The 17,332-nt window shown below is 37.5% G+C and overlaps 1 pseudogene; it reads left to right on the top strand.

The window, feature by feature from the left end:
* The window catches only part of LOC123394886, a 93,790-nt pseudogene that overhangs the window by 18,228 nt on the left and 58,230 nt on the right, over positions 1-17,332 (top strand).

Genomic DNA, 17,332 nt, shown 5'->3' with positions numbered 1-17,332 from the left:
CCAATACCCAATATTATGAAAATTAGTGACCTTGCGCAATCAACAACCAGTAACCATTTTGGGATTTGGCTAATAAGATTTGGCTTATAAATTGTCTTTAGTACCTATTTCGGTAGATTCTTAGTGGCAGTTTTTAAGGGAAGCATACACCTTTTCCAGGCTACCCTCCAGAGTACCTCAACAGCTTTGCCATTGCACACAGTATTTATAGACAATATCTTAGCTGTATCTACCTTTCCCCATCAGCACAAGTATGACATTACAGTAATGATATCCTCCTCCAAGGAGTTTCATTTAACACACTCATTAAGGACATAAAAGTCCAACCTGTTTTAGTTTAGTCTTTTTTGCATTCCGGAAGCAACATATTCCTCATTTAGATACTCTACTTAATCTCTCTGATACTACTACCTGCTACTTACAAATCAGCCTACTTAAATGGGGTCCTCTCCAACAAAGGCTCTAAAAATCTGTCCAAATTAAAATTGATAGGCCTTACCTAGAGGGGGACTTTATGGGGTGGAGGACACTCCATAAAGTACATTTGGGTGGTACCTGGGGTTTGTCCAAAATGGTTCACTCTTGAAGAAGCTGTGGCTGTCTACACCTGGTTACCTCAAGTGGCCACACATGTGGTTATCTTCCTAGACCTGCATAAGGATGTCCCAGTCTCTGTCTCTGAGGCAGTCTCTCCTTGATTATCACAAATGCATTCAACTGCAGATGCTGTTCACTGGGATCGGAGATAGCCCAGTTCAGGCCTGCCCCAAGTCCCTCATTCACTTCCCCACTCATGATCCACACTGGAGAAAAGTTGTTTATTTTTTGCAGCTAGTGGCTCTGATAAAGATCTAACACAAAATCAAACTTGAAGTAACATTATGAATGCAAACATGACAGTAAGCAAAAGTGATAGTATGCCAGTTTGAAGGTTGTAGGAAGGCCTTCAAGAAACATCAGCAGCCGAAAATCCATCAGAATGGGCATAAAAATAAAGGAATTCAAGGGAAACTATGAAAGATGTGCCAAACACTCTGCTTCACCCAGTAATGTAGAAGGACATGGGATGGTCCATAAGGTCCGTGTATTATCAAAAGGGATGTTCTACTGTGGCAAAAACGTGTGAGAAACTCATGAAAGAGGAAATAGCATAGAAGTACGGTGGAAAACATCCAAACACAAAGGTGAAGGTAAGCAACATACAAAACTCTTGCCCCTGAAAGGGATATGTGTCAAAGTCCAGGGGAAGACTGTGGTAGAAGCTACACAGCTGTGCTTAGTCTTCAGAGCCATATTTTCTTTTTCATGAGGAAAAGCACCTGTTTAAGTATGGACATGCTGACTGTTGCAAAAGATTTGCAACGAAAAACAGTCTCATGAGGCATGCTGTTGTGCATGATTGTAACCAGAAGAAAATGAAGAGCAAAGTAAAAACATCTCATGGAGAATCGAGTTTGGCCTCTCATCTTAGCGAATATACCTTTCTGAAAGGAGATAACAATAAGGCCTATCTGTGCCTACAAAACAGAGACTTTGAATGGTATTGATATAAGTAGTTGAAATACTTATTCTCAACTAAATATGATATACTATTTGGAGCACAATAAACTGACAAACTCAGTTATTTTCTCTCAGAAGCACATTTCTCTTCATTGCAATCTTGATTTAGAAAAATCAAAATGGCTGGTATTCTCCTAAGTGCCTTCAGAGTCTACTTCACCATACAGGCTTATCAGCCTCTTCTCAGTCCTCCCTAGTACCTGAACACCTATGACAGCCATAGGTTGCCCCTGGGCTTTGGATGGTAGAGTCTTACCTTGGCTCTGCACTATCTGGGCTACACATCATTCAAGCAAAAATTATTGGCCACTTACTGACTCTTCCTAAAAATAGTGGCTCTTACAGATCCCTGAACCTGTGACTCTCTACACGTAGTTGCCTATTATGCCTGGCTTATAAATGCAGCCTACCTCAAGCTCAACACCTCTACGGAGACTTTCTTGGTATAGGACAGAGCCAAACCTGGGCCTTCTGGAATATTTTGCCTAGAAGAGGGTGTAGTCCATCCTGTCCTCAGTCCCTTGCCAGAACCAGCATGCTGGATAGGTTGCCATTCCCCCAGACACCTTAGCCACCTGGGAGTCCCTTGGGATCAAATGAATGAAGCAGTGGGAGTTCATAAACTATATGACAGCATTGCCACCATCAAAGGGATAGAGCTCACGTTGCATGGTGCTTCTTTCTGTCCCCTAGCTGGTGTGTCCCGGATAAAGTATGCTGCCCAAAAGTCGGCAAATTTGCCAAACTTCCAACAACCATCTTAGTACTGGATGTCCTGGTCAGCAAAATACCTTATCTATACATTTTTTTTTATACATTCTTGAATCATTGCCAAGAGTTGTCCCCTCTGTTCAAAGTAAAGAACTCTATGAACCCCTTAATTCACAGAGATACAAAATATAAAGTCACATGTATTTCTGCATATTCTGAAGCTACAATATATGGAAATTCTCATCAAAATACTCCTTATCCCCTTGGATTTTCAGAACTTTTTCAGAATACACAGTGCAGGCTTACCTCATTTTACTGTACTTTGGTTTATTGTACTTTACATGTATTGCATTTCTTTATTTATTTAGATTTGTGGCAACCCTGTATCAAGCAAGTCTATCATAGCTATTTTTCCTACAGCATTTGTTCACTTCATGTCTTGGCCATATTTTATTAATTGTCACATGTCAAACTTTTTCACCATTGACATTAGTATCTTTAATGTTACTATTGAAATTGTTTTGGGGTGTCATAAACCACAACCATATAAGGTGGCAAATTTAATCAGCAGATGTATATGTTCTGACAATTCTAATGACTCTACAATCCCCCCTCTTTCTCCCTCTCTCTGGTCTCCCCCTATTCCCTGAGATACAACAATGTGGAAATTAAGCCAAATATTAACCCTACAATGGTCTCCAAGTGTTGAAGTGAAAGGAAGGGTCAATCCATGTGGCAGACTTTATTGCTGCATTATTTTAAGCAATTGCCACAGCCATTTCATCCTTCACCAACCACCACCTTGATCAGTCAGCAGCCATCAACATCCAGTCAAAACCCTCCACCAGCATAAAGATTACAACTTGCTGAAAGCTCAGATGAGAATTAGCTTTCTTAAGCAATAAAATATTTTTTAATGAAAATATATACAGTGTTTTTAGACACAATGCTGTTATACAGTCAACAGACTATGGTAGAGTGTAAACATAACTTTTAAATGCACTGGGAAACCAAAATATTCATTTGACTTTGCTTTATTGTGATACTCGGTATACTGCTGTGATCTGGAATCAAATTTGCAATTATGTCCAAGGTATGCTCATATAGGATGCTTGGAGAAAGAATTCAATAAAACTCATTTCCCTGGTAGGTCCCAGACAGTTGGTCTAAAGGGCCCCTCAAAAGTCTCAGTTACAAAATAAACCACTAAATAGTGTCTATCTTGCCCCAGGCATTAATCTCTTTTAACTCAAGGCCCTTTAGCCAACTCACACCACATACCAGCTTTATAAAACAAACAAACAAAACAAAACAAACTTCCTATAGACCTATCCTATATTTAAAGGTGGAATATGTCTGACCTCCTTGTATATAAAGGTGTCTCCTCCTGTCTTTATGGATTTTCAATTCAACCCCACCCCATAGAGTTGAAGACCAGATCAAAAGTACATACTCTTCCGGGACCCATTAATCATAGGTTTTCCCATAAGCCAGGACCCTGACCATCTGATACAGGATTCGTTTGAGCCTCAATTTCCACTACTCTAAAAATTTTGGTCAATATTCGGTTATAAGGGGTGGATACTTAATTCCTGCAAAACTTCTGATTCCCTCCAGAAAATTGAAATTACTTTTTCAGGGCCATTCTAATAGGCTGTGTAGACTAATAAAAAGGAGATAGAATACTACACTTAGTAAATAAAATAAAAATGACACTCAGAGGATATAAAATCAACACTATATCCCATAGTGATGCAACCAGAGAATCCCTCACTGGTAATCATCAAGCCAGAAAAAGTCAACAACAGACGACAAAGACCTGTCAAGTGCAGCTACACACCATTCTGTTGCCAATGGTCTCATTGCTATTGGTTGGACTGCTTTCATTGGTTTGCAATTCAGAGGCTCAAACCCTACAAGTAAGTCATTGTTTCAACCAACCTTGATAGATGCTAAAGACTAAAATCCAAAGTCTTCACTGGCTTGTCCATGACCAACCAACCAATTGAGGTGAAGGGTTCATGCTAATTGGCTAAATTGGAGACCTGCCTATAGGATAATGTTGGAGCTCCAAATGCAACCACAGATATTTAAATGACAAACATGACATCCTATTAATAGCATGTACCTAAACCTGGCCATATGATTTAAAACCTGTCTGTAGTAGGATCTCCTTCATCACCCATCTCAATCAAACCTTGAACACTTAGAGATTTATTTATGCCATTTAGTTTCTGATACTTTAGTCCAACTATGGCAATGTCATTGATGATGAAGTATCATCTTTGCTGGCTGTGTACCCACAAAGCTTTGACCTAAAAGATATTTAGCTCCCAAGCCCAACATTGCCTTCACATTTTAGATACAACTACAAGAGACTCAGCTGCGCTATAATATCGTAAGGCCACAAAAACAAGGCCCCTATCAATGCAAATCGTTACCCACTTAAAAAGTATACCCCAGTCCCATATCTAAACCACATTGTCCTAGCTCAGAAGTTTGCTCTTGGAGAAAACATTACTTCAGATGACATTGCGTGGCACAAAGACCTCACCATTGGAAAAAGCTTTGCACCCTGTGCCAGAGACAACATCTCCCCAGACACAGAGACTGCCATACTAGCAATACCCATGGGTTGCCTTTCCTGTCTCTTAAAATGATGATAAACTGGACATGGAACATTTATTGCTTTATAAATTATTATTAGAGATTGTGTTATATTTCCAGAGTTACTGTTTGCTTAGTGCATAGTATGTTCCTTACTTTTTTTATATACCTAAAGGTAGATCTTATAGAGGTTATACTATCTGTGCTATTAAATGTTTAACAGATTAATGCAGATTATTAATCCCCCCAGTAGGTAACTGCCTCAACCTTTGAGTGGACCTCCTATTCCCCAAAGCCTTCTCCTGCATACCCCCAGTCTGCCACCACAACCTCCCATACAACACAACCACACCTTTATCTTGGTTACAAACAAATACCATTAACCTTTACACATATTTTACTATAAACTCTCAATTTATAACCTCCAAAAACAAAACTGCTGTACCTACCATCTTCACTCAAGGAATACACCAAAGTATTATTATTATAAAGATATATAATTCATATTTTAACATACTTTACAATTCCACTGTGATATTGTTAGAGACCCCAAATCTGTTCTTTCTATATAAACAGAAAATTTGATTACAGGTTGACCTACATATATTTGTTTCCCTCTCTTTGACTCTCATTAAAAAAAAAAAAAAAAATGTGTTTCTACATAGTTTAGGGGTATATATACCCTCTTCTCTAAAACTATTGCTTACTGCTTAAACTCCTAGGATTCTCTAAATAATTGAGGTCAAAACTGATGTTAAGACAACATGAAGTCAATTGTAATGCAATTTTGTTTTGTTTTGTTCTTGTACTGTGACCCTGTTTTGAGGACGTGGCTTAAGGCTAGTCAGGTCTCCTTCTTGAATAGCTGAGCAAGTCCAAACCCTAACCACTTCCCTTATCAGGCCCTCACATTCAGAACCACCATCAGTCACCCTAATTGTTTCCTGGTGAGCAACCAAACTAGGAACAGCCCCTATGGCCTGAGACTGAAAAATCGTTCAAATTAGAGAATCCACAAGGAGTCCTCTAAATCAAGCTAATACCACCCCTCTCCCACTATAGCAACTGTTTACTATTATCTTGAGGGAGCGGGGGAGGGAAATTTTTGTGTAGCCCTGCCTGGCAGCCATCTTTCCTTTAGAGCTCTAAATAAGAGTTGTGTCTTTCATCTGTTCAAGTGTCAGTGTGGCGTATCCCACAGATGAAGTTTTAAATATAGGTGACGTTCAGTGGGCGGAGTCCAGGACCAATGACCAAGAAAGAATTCTTAAGCCATCTGTGATGCTATTTTTAGTGGTTTATTAAAGCATGGTTTATTAAGTTTATTAAATTTTTATTATAAAATTTATTAATATTATTAATAATTTTTATTTAAATAAACCTTTAAAAAGGTTTTATTATTTTATTTTATTTCTTTTATAAAAATCCTTTAAAAAATTCTAAATGTCTTTTTATAAACCTGCCCCATAAGGCTGAGGGGTGGGAATGAGGGTGTAGAAGTGGCCTGCCCTTTTCTGTTTTCACTGAACAGCTTGTTCTAAGTGGGGGAGGAAGGGGAAGAGATCTAGAATGGGTGAGAGGGGGGTGGGGGTGTCAGGGAGGCAAGTGTGTTGTGTTACTGTGTCAATAAACTGATTTAAAGTTGGAAAAAAAAAAGGACAGGTTTATTAATTTATTTATTAAAGGTTTATTAAAGGACAGGACCCATGGGCAGAGAGTTTCTGCCCTGGATTTGAGGGGTGACAGGTTATATATCATAGGGTTGGAGGAGGTAAGGAAAAGGGGAGGTTTCAACAGAACTTTCATATGCTAAAGAGGACCTATAAGATATTGGATGCCTTGAGGCCTTGTCATTATCAAGGTGTTTCATTCTAGCAAGGTATTAACATTAAAATAGTTGGGATGGGGCACCTGGGTGGCTCAGTGCATTAAGCCTCTGCCTTCAGCTCAGGTCATGATCTCAGGATCCTGGGATCCAGCCCCGCAGAAGGCTCTCTGCTCAGCGGGGAGCCTGTTTCCCCCTCGTTCTCTGCCTGCCTCTCTGCCTACTTGTGATCTCTCTCTCTCTCTCTCAGTCAAATAAATTAATAAAATATTTTTTAAAAAGGGCACCTGGGTGGCTCAGTGGGTTGGGCCTCTGCCTTCGGCTCGGGTGGTGATCTCAGGATCCTGGGATCAAGACCTGCATTTGTCTCTCTGCTCAGCGGGGACCCTGCTTCCCCCCTCTCTCTGCCTGCCTTTCTGCCTACTTGTGATCTCTGTCAAATAAAATCTTTTAAAAAAATATTTTTTAAAAAAAGTTGAGAGATTCCTAAAGAATCTCACAATATGTCCCACCCAGAAGTAGAGATGGGGGGGAGGTTGCACAGTGTCAGCTTTTGCTTTGTCCTCAGCCAGCCTTCTGTTCCCTCATCACCACCATGAAAAAGTTTTTAAATCTTAGAAAACATGTAGTTTTCTTTCTTTCATTCTAAAGCAATTACAGGAATGTTCCACTTTATTCTGAAGTTTTCTAAATTCTTAGAATTGTCCCAAAGTAAAAAAAGTCAAATCATATTTTTAAAAAGATTAGATAATACATTTCCAACTTTTTACAAGGCTTTACTAAGCCTTGTAACCTAAATATCATAACCTAAATGTTGAAAGAAGATTAAACTTTTTATTTTTTGTTTATTTATTTTTAAAGATTTTATTTATTTATTTGACAGACAGAAATCACAAGTAGGCAGAGAGGCAGGCGGGGGGGGGGGGGCAGGGGGAGGCAGACTCCCTGCTGAGCAGAGAGCCCGATGTGGGGCTCTACCCCAGGACCCTGAGATCATGACCTGAGCTAAAGGCAGAGGCTTTAACCCACTGAGCCACCCAGGCACCCCAAAGATTAAACTTTTATAGGCATTGATTCATCATAAACTTTTTTCTTTTTGTCTTAATATTTTGTCCTTCTATTCAAATCAATTTTATCTGTTTCTTTTAGTCTCAGTTTCTTTGAGTTGTTGGTATTCTAGAATTGAACTCTTCAATATAGGACTGACTAGCCAAAATTAAGTAAAATTTAGACATTTTTTAAAAACTTAATTAAAAATAGTTTTTAACTTAAATAAAATTGGAAAATCCATTTTCTAAGTCATAGTAGCCACGTTTCACAGTCTCAGTAGGCACAGGTAACTAGGTCTGACTATTTTGGTCCATGTGGGAGTGCATTTTCTTCAAAACAGAAAGCCCTTTCGGGCAGCTCTCTTCTAGAATACAAGTGTCTATTTATTATCTCATCTACTTTCAGCATTATTTGTAGGAATATTTTTATAAGATATATCAAAAATTTTGAGTGACTGTTATCTGAAGAATAAAAAAAAAGTGACAGAAAATAAGAAGCAAAACATGCAGTAAAGAAAACCCATTTGGGGGCACCTGTCTGGCTTAGTCAGTAGAGCATGTGACTCTTGATCTCAGGATTGTGAGTTCAAGCCCCACACTGGGTGTGGAGATGACTTAAAAATAAAATCTTAAAAAAAGAAGATTCATTTTTAAGCTCAAGAAAACAGATCTATACCAATTATGATAAAAGATTCTATGCAGTCTTGATATTTCTACTAGTCTCTGTCACTTTCTGTCTCTTTTAATAAAAAATACTTTGTTATCTTGAACTTGATCTCTACTCTTCTGGGTGGTAAATTTTTTTTTTAACATGTGTTCAGTAAGAAAACAAAAATGAAGCAGATGCCCTTCCACAACATTGGGAAGACTCCTCTGATAACATGGTTAGTCTTCTAGACAGAGGACATGCACAATGTAAACGATTATGCATTCTTCAGGACTGTACTCTCTAACGAGTCTTGCTGAATGGAAATATGGTTACTTTCTCAAGGGTATATGGATTATATCAGGACATATTCATTTAAATTCATCAAACTACATGCTTATTTACTACCTCTGAGAATCAGTGTTCAACACCGATAGTGATATTGAAGTAGCCTGAGCATGTGTCTGAAAATTGGGATGGTGCACCACATATCATGCTTGAGATTAAGACTTGATAAATTAACATCTTTATTAGAGGCAAATTATTTGCTCTGCTCTCCAGAGCAACAGACTATGGTCCTCATTATCAGTAGGTTTTATATATCTTCGGTGTGTGTGTATCTATGTTTGTGTCTTTGGCAAACCTTGACACTTGACATTTGAGGTATTTGAGACTGGAAAAGTCTTTGTTATGAGGGACAGTCTAGGCAGTGAGGAATGTTTAGCAGCAATCCATGGCCTCCATCCACCAGGTACCAGTAACATTTCCTCATATGCCGTTGTGACAAACAACTGTGTCTCCAGATATTGGCAAAAATCTGCTGAGGACAAAATAACCTCCATTTAGGAAGCACTGGTCTATGGTAATTCATCAACTGGGATTGCAAAGGCACTAATAGTGACTTAAATGATGCAACAAAAATGTACATTTTATTAAACAATATAAATGTGCTAATATATATGTTTCTATAGATGTAAATACAACGTATGAACATTCTACTGACAGCATGCATTCAATACAGCTTTTGGTCTCCATTCCCACACTGAAGCAGTCTGAGATGATATGGCATAGAGTAAATATTCAGAACTTCAAATGTCAGCTCAGTGACTTGTGAAAATTTCGTAAATGGAAATAAAATTTTTTATCAATTCAATAATACTGAATCAAAATCAGCTCCACGAAAGCTGTTGTTGGGTAGGAAAACATACTTCTACATTTATAGGTTCTTTGGCTGATCTAATAATCAAATGAATGTAAAACAGATTAGTGAGAGAAGAACAAGTTTAATAATCTGTGTTCAGGTGTCTCATAAGGATGTGAGACCAAAGGACAAGCTAGGCAATTGAAGATTGTATGCCATCTTGAGCTAAGGAATGAGGAAGGGGCTCAAGGGGAGGGGCATGATAAGTACACATGACAAAATCAGTTTTGGGAGACTTGTTCTCAACCGTCTTAATTAATAGAACCCTGAGTAAGCACATCATTTTTTTAATCAACTGAAAGATAGTCCTTTCAATGCAGATAGGTCATTATGTTGGATGCGATCTAAGTCACCGGTTTTGAAGTCAAATTACAGGAGTGACAAAATAGCAATGCTACTTTTCAGACTCTAACTGTTGGGAATGATAAATGTAGCAAATCCCTGACTGAAAGTTATCTGGTTGTGTTTTTCATAGTTTATCCTCCACAAACTGATAGATTTTACACAAATCAGGAAGTTCTACTTTGCCCAGAGGGGCTTTACTTTACTTAGAATTAATTACTTTTAGATAAGGAATTGATGACTGTCCAGACTGATGGATTCATGAGGGACGTTAAGGTCTTCTCAAAATGAGGCTGCATAATCGGTTACAGAGACATGTTTCTTGGATTGGAGGAGGAAATAATTTTCTTCCAGATTTCAGCAGGGGATCCCTTAGTGGTCAACATCTATGTTTTTTTAATGAATTATTTAAAAAACAAATCCTGTTATCTTGTTGGAAAATCTCAACTATTATTGCTTGGTATGAAAATAATTCATCTATTAAAAGCAGACATTTTAAATATACAAAAAGTAGCCTTTTTGTGTATACCTTTTTCAATTTAATGAGCTAGTGACCTAAAAATGGGGATTCTCTGTCCCTCTCTAAGATTCCCTGACAGTGTTGTTCTCATTGCTTATTGTGGTGTTAGTCTGCAGAGCAATGGAGTAAGAGGTAATTGAACCACTAAGTGTCACATTGTAAGTTTCAGTAATATCCCTTTGGCATGAAAGGTGATGACTGAAAGTGTTTTGCCAGGACTGTGAGGGATGAAATCCAGAATTCAGGACTATCACCACCATATCACTCTTGGAGTCCAAAAAAATTAAAAAGGATTTAACAGAATAATTAAACTGAGCTCATGACTTGAGGAGCTTTTGTATTTGGCAAAGGCACTTGAGAGTAGAATCTTCCTTAGCAACCGGTTAATCAGGATCTCCTGGCTGTGTTCACCATCGTCCATTCAGACACTTATGTTTTTATCTACATTTCAAGATACATATATCCATGAGTTAGTCTTTATTTTTTCATGCTTTACGTAAAACTCATTTACCTCTAATATGTTAATGGTACATTTTACAGCATTTTGAAATATCAAAGGCACCAGGAATCAGCACTGATATTTTTCTCAGATAAATCGCTGCAGTGATTACCATGAAGTACATTGATGTCACTATCACTATGACAACATTATGACAAGAACTAGTCACTCTAAGGCTACCTAGTCAAGGGAACTGTCATCTGTATTTCTGAATAAAATGTAACACATATTAGGACCTCTGCTTTCTTACCTTAATTTGTACCTTGATGGTTAGGGAATGTTGAATCACTATTGTATGAAGAAACAATTCATGTTAATATCTCTCTAAAGGTAAGACTTGAATATTTGAAGAATGTATACTTTAACTTTTTAGTCAGTTGAAAAGAAAGCAATTGTTTGATCAGTAGAAGCTACTGTTTGATGCAATAAATGAATAAATGACTTGGTATGTGCTTTATTATATTTTTGCACTTAAAAAAGCACGATACAGTGATATCAACAAATAGTCTAAATAGGTGAACTTTGGGAGGGATGTGAAGGTTTTTTGTCTGAAGCTATAGAGAATCAACATTTCTACTTTCAGGATGTTGCATAATTTTTTAACTTTAAGCTTCTTATGAGAGAAGTGGATCACCCTTCTGTACTGTTCCATTTTTAATTAAGCAAGGGTTCAAAATCATTTTTTCATTGGTAACTTTAAAAATAAGTTGACTCTTGTGTGTTCTCCATCCCCCTCCCCCAGGGATGTCCTATGGAAAATAAATGAAGGCGTACTAGAACCTTAGAAAGAAAATATTAGTCATCACAAACACCATTCATCTAGAAATGCACTGCTGCCAATATTTTTGGATCGTTTATGCTCAATTTTGTACTTGTTTTAGTTTGTACAGTAGAGCGTCGGCATTCTGACATTTGCTGTGTAGAGAACTGTATCACCACATGATGTGACATAGAACAGTTGACAAATGGCAATTTTCCCAGTAATGTTTGCCTTTTTATTTGATCTGAGCCAAATCTGAAATTCTTTAGAGGAATTCCTTCCTTAGAAGATTTTGTAGATTTATAAAAAGAAAAACAAAGGTATAACCTGTCTTGATTTTAAAAGCCTACTTTTTATTTTGATCAATTAAGAAACATGACTATTAGACATATGTAAATATGGGCTGTAGTCATACAGATGGGCGAGGTATTCTCTTATAACTTCTTCATCGCAAAATTCTTAATGAACATGATTGGAGAGGCTATTTCTTTTTTTGTAATGCATCATTTGGTGCCAGAGACACTAAAAGAAAAGCAGAAACATTCTTGGTGCAGGGTGTGCTATTCCGAGTAGATTATCTGATGCAAAAACTCAAGTATGTCTTTTGTGTTACTCAAGTATCTATTTAGAACAGCTGAGAAAAACCAACAATTCTAAAACATTGAAGATGGATGATGTTTATTATAAGCAGCTTGAGGTTTTTCTGAGAGGTGATACAATTAACTTAATATTCAGTTCATATTTTGCTGCCTCAATCTCTATTAGAACTCAGAGGTACATGTTCTGATTATACTATTTTTGCTAAATGATTTTTGCTTTTCAAATTATTTTGACTACAGATGTGTTATACACCATCTAAACAAAGAAAAAAAATTCATTTCAATGGAAGACATTTTGAATGTGCCTCAATAGCATTTTAAGGAAAAAGTAAACATAGATAAGCAGAGATATAAAGAGAAGAAATACTACCAAAAATCTGTTGGTTATTTAGAAACTTCAAGGGGAGAGGATTCCAGCTTGTATCTTGATGAAAAAACTTCAAAATTGATTGCTTTAAGAGATTTGTTTTCATGAGGCATAATTCCCTTGCAAATTGTAGTTTCTATTTTAAAATAAGCCTTTAGCAGAGCATATTGCACATCACTAAAAAATCTGCTCGACACCACCCATCTCACCTATTTTTACCATATAATAAGCATTAGATTTCCTATATCCTATATAAAGTTAACCTACTTTCTGTAACCTCTGCCATCACCACTACATGTACACAAATGTACACACACATGCTTTTGTGTTTATTTTTTTCTGAATTCTAATAAAATGTTTCACCATATTTTTATTTTTTACATTTCTCCTTTAAAATTTTTCCGGAAGTAAACAAATTTAAAACTCAAATCCCTAGAAACAACTTTGTATTTAAAGATTATGCAACAGTCAATTTTTTTTCATCTTTCAGAGAACTAGGCCATCAAGATCATATTCTTAAAAAGGAGTTCAAATCTTAAGAAATAGTTCAGATCTGATAGAATATTAGTCAGATGTTAAGTTAATCACTTTAATGTGATGATTTCTCCCTCCTCTAGTGTTTTGAATTCACTTGAGTTCAGTGATTTTATAGCAATCCAGAATAGAAGGCAGCGAGGTAATCTTTTTTTTTTTTCTTTTGGATTTAAAAAACAGATGTTTTTACTAATCGATTTGGAAATAAATAAAAGTTGCTGCGTGTATATGTAGGCCAAAAGGACAACAAAATCTCTGTGTTATACATGGAGTCTGAGTTATTCTAGTTTGTCAGTGTAAGTTACATGAGATAGCTTTTATAATGCATAAGGAATTCTGACATTTAAGATAATTAATGCAAAATGGAAAACTTTTCCTAGTATGTATATTAAAGTAAGAGCATATACCAAGCCTCAGTTTATTTGCAATTCATGATAAAAACGGCATTTATGAGTAGAATGGCAGGGATTCTCTGCACTGATGTTTATCATATTCAGATCCCAAGGCAAAGTAGCTTGTCACTATTTTACTAAAGCAATATCATCTTGATTTGCCTTAAAATTATACTTAGTATTCTTTTATAAGCCAATTTAGGTAAGGCTGTGTGACTTTAAAAAAATTAAAGGGTTTCATCAATCCAAGAATTTTTACTCAGACAGTATTTCATTTGATAAGCTTAATGTTGATGAACTTATTATCTTTCCTTTTTTTCCTGAATAAATCTAATTGGTTTCACAAATGTTTGTTTTATTAACATATAATGTATTATTAGCCCCAGGGGTACAGGTCTGTGAATTTCCAGGTTTACACACTTCACAGCACTCACCATAGCACATACTCTCCCCAATGTCCATAACCCCACCACCCTCTCCTGACCCTCCTCCCCACAGCAACCCTCAGTTTGTTTTGTGAGATTAAGAGTCTCTTATGGTTTGTCTCCCTCCTGATCTTGTTTCAACACATCTTTGTTTTAAATTCAGTTGATTCTTAAAGTTAAGATATGGAAATAAACCAGATATTTGTACACAGCTACACTCTTAAACCAAGTAACTATTTAAAAAGTACTATATTTGATATGAAGAAATGTCTATGGCCAGAACTTTCATCCGAAAATATACCACAAGCTTTTTGTTAGTATTATGCAGAAGTGAGAAAGAAGGTGGGAAACTTTATATTCTTCAATATAAATGAGACTTTTACCCCCCTCTGTTATCTCAGAGCTCAGTAAACATAGGGACACCTTGGAATACATTTATTTATGATTACATTTTTTTCATGAGCCCAGGCATTCTCCAGCCTCTGAAATACACAAGCCTTATTTATTTGCTGTCACCATCTGTCAGAAAATAATTTGAGTTGAACAGAAGCAGCAAAAGAATAATCCCACCTGCAGATGTTCTTCAACTGAGAAATTAATCCCAACAGTTGAAATGATCATTTAAGGAGCATGGGTTTATATTTCTTTTTCATGGTGATACAATAGTTTACCTTATTTGACTCCTTGGGATAAAAAAAGAAAATGCTAATTATTTTTCATTCAGATTTGCATTTAAAACTTCACTTAAAAAAACAAATTGGGGTGCCTGGGTTGCTCAGTGGGTTAAAGCCTCTGCCTTTGGCTCAGGTCGTGATCCCAGGGTCCTGGGATCAAGCCCACATCGGGCTCTCTGCTCCGCAGGGAGCCTGCTTCCTCCTCTCTCTGCCTGCCTTTCTGCCTACTTGTGATCTCTGTCTGTCAAATAAATAAATAAAATCTTTAAAAATAAATAAATAAAAATTAAAAATTAAACAAACTCAAAAACTTCAGGGCTTTATACAAAAATGGTTCGAGAGCCCTATGACATCTCTACCCCCTCCCTGGTATTCTGCGCCATCCTAACATACATGGTTGGTCTGCACTCCAGACAGTTCTGTAAGTGGTCTTCAGGGCAGGGGGAGTTTAGGGCTACCTTTTGAAAGGGAGAGTCTAGGAATACTACGCCGTATGTTATCAACAAGATTGTATCCTTCTTAAAACCAGATAAAAAAATATATATAGCCTTTCAAGGGGGGACAAATTACAAAAAAACAATCATGCAACTTTGGGGAATAGGCTGGAAAATCTGAGGGACAATTTTACCTGCTTTGTGTGAGTGTGTCATTGATAAAATGCCATACATTTAAAAAAAATTTTTTTTTAAAGATTTTATTTATTTATTTGACAGACAGAGACCACAAGTAGGCAGAGAGGCAGGCAGAGAGAGAGGAGGAAGCAGGCTCCCTGCTGAGCAGAGAGCCCGATGTGGGGCTCAATCCCAGGACCCTGGGATCATGACCTGAGCCGAAGGCAGAGGCTTTAACCCACTGAGCCACCCAGGCGCCCCCAAATGCCGTACATTTTAAAGATGATTTCTATCGATTTGCCTTTTTCTCCTTCAAACCATTCATTCGTTTCCTTTTTCCTTTGTGTCATTTTCTTTCTTTTATTCATTCCCCTAACGTTTAGTGAATATTGTAGTATTATGAGACCCTTTATATTTTCTTTATTGGCCAGATTTTTTCCTACCTCCAGACTTTACATTTTCCTATTATCCTCTGATTTCTTCAATGTATTTGTTACTGCTTGAGACCATTTTATTTGTTTGGAGTTTGTTTGTTTGTTTGTTGTTTGTTTTTGCTGCATCGTCCCTCTCATCATTCGATAAGCTTCCTGAGCAAAAGAAGTTGTGTGTGTTGTTCAATGCTGAATTTCCCAGATCTACGGGCTTGCCTGGTATCTAGTGTTGATAATAAATGCCAGTTACCATCATCATCATCATCATCAAGAGCAGCTAACTTTTGCTGAAATTTTAAAATGTTTGTTCAATGAATGAAAGAATGCATGAATGAAGTTATACCATAGGATTCATCAAGATTAGTGAGGCCCAAATTATGTTATGGTACTTAATGGTCTACTGCCTTCATAACGCTTCACTTTCAAACAACCCAGTTTCCTAAATTCAGAGGGTGATAACAGAGTCACTCTTTATTATCCTCCAGGCACATTTGGGTTTGATAGGAATTAGAATGGCATTTTTTGTGATATATTGATAAAGTATTAAATGGATAATGACTTAAGATCTTAAAGAAGTAAACGGAGATTTGCTTGAGTCCTGGGCCCCTAATTGTTCCTGCATTTGGTTATGATACAAGAATCCTTAAGGAGAGGGGCACCTGGGTGGGTCAGTTGCTTGGATGTCCAACTGTTGGTTTTGGTTCAGGTCATGATCTCAGGGATGTGGGTCATGCCGCACAGTGGGCTCTGTGCTTAGTGAGGAATCTGCTTGAGTTTCTCTTCCTCTGAACCTTCACCACTCTCTCCCTCTTTCAAATAAATAGATAAGTCCTTTTTAAAAGAGAAAAGAATACTTTTTTTTTTTTTTAAGATTTTATTCATCTGACAGACAGAGATCACAAGTAGGCAGAGAGAGAGGAGAAAGCAGGCCCCCTGCCAAGCAGAGAGCCCCATGTGGGCCTTGATCCCAGGACCCTGAGACCATGACCTGAGGAGAAGGCAGAGGCTTTAACCTACTGAGCCACCCAGGTGACCCAAAAGAAAAGAATACTTAAGGAGGGGCGCCTGGGTGGCTCAGTGGGTTAAGCTGCTGCCTTCGGCTCAGGTCATGATCTCAGAGTCCTGGGATCGAGTCCCGCATCGGGCTCTCTGCTCAGCGGAGAGCCTGCTTCCCTCTCTCTCTGCCTGCCTCTCCATCTACTTGTGATTTCTCTCTGTCAAATAAATAAATAAAATCTTAAAAAAAAAAAAAAAAAAAATACTTAAGGAGAACTGATGGGGGCGCCTGGGTGGCTCAGTGGGTTAAAACCTCAGCCTTCGGCACAGGTCATGATCCCAGGGTCCTGGGATAGAGTCCCGCATCGGGCTCTCTGCTCAGCAGGGAGCCTTCTTCCTCCTCCCTCTCTCTCTGCCTGCCTCTCTGCCCACTTGTGATCTCTATCTGTCAAATATAATAAATAAAATCTTAAAAAAAAAAAAAAAAAGGAGAACTGATGATAACACCAAGATTCTACCTTCAGTTTGTCTCTAGTATCATCTGCTTCTGGCCTCATTTCTGCTGTTCACTCTTTTTTTTTTT

The sequence above is a fragment of the Mustela putorius genome, unplaced genomic scaffold, assembly GCF_011764305.1.
Source record: "Mustela putorius furo isolate JIRA1106 unplaced genomic scaffold, ASM1176430v1.1 tig00003845_pilon_pilon_pilon, whole genome shotgun sequence".
Lineage (NCBI taxonomy): Eukaryota > Metazoa > Chordata > Mammalia > Carnivora > Mustelidae > Mustela > Mustela putorius.
This window is presented reverse-complemented; position numbering and strand designations above follow the sequence as displayed.